The sequence below is a fragment of the Elephantulus edwardii genome, unplaced genomic scaffold, assembly GCF_000299155.1.
Source record: "Elephantulus edwardii isolate Elephantulus edwardi_28Jun2011 unplaced genomic scaffold, EleEdw1.0 scaffold00175, whole genome shotgun sequence".
Taxonomy (NCBI): domain Eukaryota; kingdom Metazoa; phylum Chordata; class Mammalia; order Macroscelidea; family Macroscelididae; genus Elephantulus; species Elephantulus edwardii.
Window position 1 is genome coordinate 53,869 of NW_006399925.1, and position 4,867 is coordinate 58,735.

The 4,867-nt window shown below is 40.5% G+C and overlaps 1 pseudogene; it reads left to right on the forward strand.

The window, feature by feature from the left end:
* Positions 1-4,063: 4,063 nt before the first annotated feature.
* On the forward strand, positions 4,064-4,647 carry LOC102849953 (annotated as a pseudogene).
* Positions 4,648-4,867: the final 220 nt, after the last annotated feature.

Sequence of the window (4,867 nt, forward strand, 5' to 3'; positions counted from 1 at the left end):
GAGAACTGCCAAAAGTCCAGGCTGGGTTTAGAAGGGGTCGTGGTACTAGAGATATTGTAGCTGATGGTAGATGGATCTTAGCTGAAATCAGGGGATACCAGAAGAATGTCTCTCTGTGTTTCATTGATTATGCAAAGGCGTTTGACTGCATGAATCATAACAAACTGTGGCTGACTCTGAGAAGAATCGGAATTCCAGAACATTTAATCGTGCTAATGCAAAACCTATACTTGGACCAAGAGGCAGTCGTCAGAACAGAGCAGGGTAGCACTGCATGGTTCAAAATTGGGAAGGGTGTATGCCAGGGATGTGTCCTATCTCCATACCTTTCCAACCTGTGTGCTGAGCAGATTATCTGAGAGGCTAGGCTCTATGAGGAGAAGTGTGGCATCAGGAGTGGTGGAAGATCTATTAACAATCTGCATTATGTAGACCACACAACCCTGCTTGCTGAAACTGAGGAGGACCTCATGTACTTGCTTCAGAGGGTCAAGGACTGCAGCCTTCAGTATGGAGTGAGGCTCAATGTCAAGAATACAAAGATTCTCACCACTGGACCAATTGGCAGCATCAGGATGGGTGGCAAAGAGATTGAGATTGTTCACAGCTTCAGTTTGCTCGGCTCCATGGTCAACAGTCTTGGAACCAGCATCCAGGAAATAAAAAAATGTATTGCAATGGGAAAGTCTGCTGTTAGGGATCTCTCTAAAGTACTTAAGGGCAACGGTGTCTCTCTGGAGACTAAGGTGTGCCTTATACAGGCCATGGTCTTTGCAATCACTTGTTATGCATCAGAGAGTTGGACAATGACTAGGGAAGAAAGAAGGAGAATTGATGCCTTTGAGCTGTGGTGCTGGAAAAGAGTATTGAATGTACGATGGACTGCCAAGAAAACAAACAGATTCAGCCTGGAGAGGGTTAAACCATGCTACTCCTTGGAGGCAAGCATTCTGGGGCTTCGTCTGACATGTTTTGGACATGTACGGAGAGACATGTCCTTGGAGAGGGTCATCATGCTTGGTAGGGTGGAGGGACAGTGCAGGAGGGGAAGACCCTTTATGAGGTGGATTGATTCAGTGACTGGGGTAATCGGGATGGGTGTGTCAGAGGCACTGCGATTGGCAGAGGATAGAGCAGGATTTAGGGCTGTTGTACATAGGGTCACTATGAGTGGCAAGCGACTCGACGACACATAACAACAACAGGATCCCTCTCAGTAGTAGTTGTTTCATTGGCACCAAATAACAGCCAGAACTTGCTTCCTACATAATATACCTCACTATATGATAGAATTTTTTATTTTAACAAGTTTTCTTAAAAAATAAATATATGTATTTATGTGTAATATTTTATGTTGTATGTATTCTGAAATTCCTTCTGACATATTCTGGGTGTCTTGCAATGAGAGAGCAGTCCTTGCAAAGAAACATCATGCTTGGGAAGGTAGAGGGGCAGTGCACGAAAGAAAGACCCTCGATGGAATGGATTCAGTGACTGGGGTAAATATGGTGGATATTTAGGGATGGCTCAAGATTGAGCAGAATTCAGAGCTGTTGTATATAGGGTCGCTATAAGTGGCAAGTGACTTGATGGCACACAACAACAATTTGCCTATATACATATCTAAAGTTTATTGTTGTTGTTGTGCACTCTTGAGTAAGAATTTACCCATCACTGACCCTCCTGCAGATTTTTAGAGGTAATAAAGTACGTGGAAGAAGATTGTCCATAATTCTCCCACAGTGTAGGTGATGGATTAAAAATGGTTACCTTTGTGTTGCTAGTGCAATTCGTTACCACTAAGCTACCAGAACTAATATTGTTGTTATTGTTAGATGCTGTTTATTTGAGTATAACTCAGAGTGACCCTAAGAAAAACAGACCTGAACCTTGTACTGTCTTACATCATCCTAATCATCTCTGACATATGTTAGCTGTGTCAATCACTCTCAATGGAGGTCTTCCTCACTTTTCCTGACCTTCCACCTATCCAAGTATGATGCCCTTTCCAAGGAAGGATAACTTGTCCTAGCCCAAAGTTTTAGAAATGAAGATTTGCCATCTGTGCCTCCAAGGAGCATTGGCTGCACTTTTCCCAAGGTCTAATTGTTTATTATTTTGGCAGTCCATGGAATCCACCTTACTATTCTCCAACACAATGATTCAAAGGCATCAATTCTTCATCTGTCATCCTTATTCATGGTCCAACTCTCACATGTATAACAGTTGGTTGTAAAAACTATGGCTTGAACCAGGCGAACCTTAATCTTCAAACTGACATCATTGCTTCTCGGTATTTTAGAGAGGACACTCACAGTTGATTTTCCTAACACAATATATCTCCTGATCTCGTGACTTCTGGTACCAAAGGTGTGGTTTGTTGATCCTAGCAACATAAAATAATTAACAACTTCAATCCTTCCTCCATCTGTCTTGATATTGCCTCTTGATTATCCTTGTTTTCTTTTTTTTTTAATTTAGGTTGTTTATTTTTCATTTCAATGAACATCTACAGAGATTTTGGGATTCCATTCATTCATTGTTGCACCCTTCTCCCCGCACAAACCCCTCCCACCCCCCAATTTGCTCCTCTCCTTGAAAAGCAAAAGAAAAACTCACTCATTGGTACACAATCCCTCCCCTCCTCCGCACTTCCCCAAACCCCACCCCCTACCTTGTTTTCTTGATTTTAAGATGTAATTCATACTGAAGGCTGTTATCCTTGATCTTCTGTAGCAAATGTTTCAAGACCTCTTCACCTTCAGCAAGCAGGATTTTGTCATCTGCATAATACAGATTATTAATGAGTTCCTCTGATCTTGATATATTCTTCTTCTTAAAGTCCTGTTTTACAAATTATTTTCTCAGTATAGCAATTGAATAGTTGTGGAGACAAGGATACAGCACACCTTACTTAACCCTAAACCATGTATTATTCCTTTGCTCTATTCTCACAACAGCTTTTTGTTCTAGGGATAAGTTTTGCATGAGGACAATCACGTGTTTTGAGATTTCCATTCTTCTCAATATTAACCATAATTTGTTATGAATTACACAATCAACAGTCTTTGCATAGTCACTGAAATACAAATAGACATTCTTCTGATATTCTTTGCTTTCAGTGATGGTCTGTCTTCTATCAGCAATGATATCTCTGTTGCCATGGCCTCTTTTAATGACAGATTAAATTCTGGAAATTCTTTATGTACTGTTCCAGCTGTTTTTTGAATCATCTTCAGCAGTATTTTGCTTGCATGTGACGTTAATGATTTTACTTTAAAATTTCCACATTATTTTGGATCACCTTTCTTGAGAATGGAAACAAATATGAATCTTTTCCTGTCAGTCAGGTAGGCAGCTATTCTCCAAATTTCTTAGCATAGATTAGTGAGCATGTCCAGCTCTGCATCTATTACTTCTAACAATGCAATTTTTATTCCATCAATTCTGGGGGCCTTATTTTATGGCCTTATGCCTACAACATACCTTGAACTTCTTCCTTTATTACCATTGGCTTTAGATAATTTTGTACTTCCTGATATTTTTCAGTGTTGACTAATTATTTTTGACACAATGATCCTATGTATTCCTTACAGATCCTTTTGATACTTCCTGCGCCATTCAATATTTGGCCTATAGCATTTCTTAGTATCACAATCAAAGCTTCACTTTCTTTTACACTTCTTTCAACTTGAAAAATGTCAAGCAAGTTTTCCATTTTTATTCTCTGTCTACAACTCTTTGCAGATTTTATAAAGTGGTATTTTGCTTTATCTTACCAAAGTGCCCTTTGGAATTTTCTATTCAACTCTGTTACTTCTGCATCTCTTCCTTTTGTTTTGCCTTCTCAGCTTTCTATTACAATTTTCATAGTCTCTTCTAACATCCAATTTAAATTTTGTTTGGGCTTTTGTGTTTTGGTTTTTTTCTCCTCCTTGTCTTTGTAATATCATTTTGCTATCTTTATGGATGATATCCTTGATGTCATTTCACCATTTCTCTGGTTTTGATCATTGGTGTTCGGTGCCTCAAACCTGTTCTTGAAATGACTCTTAAATTCGAGACTCGGAATGTTGGGGCAACTGTTGTTGTGCTGCAGAATGGGAGGAGCCGCCTGAGCAGTAAGGCCTGGCCTAAGGCCTAAAGTGGCTATAGTGTCTCAAGCAGAGCCGCGAGGGTGGTGGCCACGGCATCTTCAAGCCATGGGAGGAGCCGCCGACCAATCTCTCTGAGTTTGTTGAAAGTGATGCAGATGAAGAGCTTCTGTTTAATATTCCATTTACAATGTCAAGCTCAAAGGCATCATTATAATGGAAAGACGATAAATCACATCCCTCTGAGATTAGACTGTATAAGAACATTCCACAGATGTCCTTTGATGATACAGAAAGAGAGCCAGACTAGACCTTCAGGAAGAAAGAGAGTATGCCACAAAAAATTTCTCATTTTTCAAGTGTCTGTCATCTCTCCATTCATATTTCAAAAAACTGTAGAGCAGACACCACAAAGATCTTTTATATTGGCCTCAGAGGACAATGGACTGAGCTTCGCCAACATGAGGTGACTATTTGCAATTATGAGGCATCAGCCAACCACACAGACCACAAAGTCCATCAGGTTATCCCACAGACACAATTAATTTCCTAAAGGCTGGCTAAGGCTCTCACAGAGACTCTGTCAGTGAAGATATATAACTGCCTATTATTGGAAGGGGAAATGTGAGTGATTCCCAAGAGAGTTGACAGCCACAGCCTCTTCCAAAGCGTTGCCTTTGAGGCTTGCTGTAGAAACGTGACCAACAGAAGACACCCACCCCACTGCGAGGGTTGTGTGAGTGCTCAAGGACAATCATGGTTTTCTCAGGCAC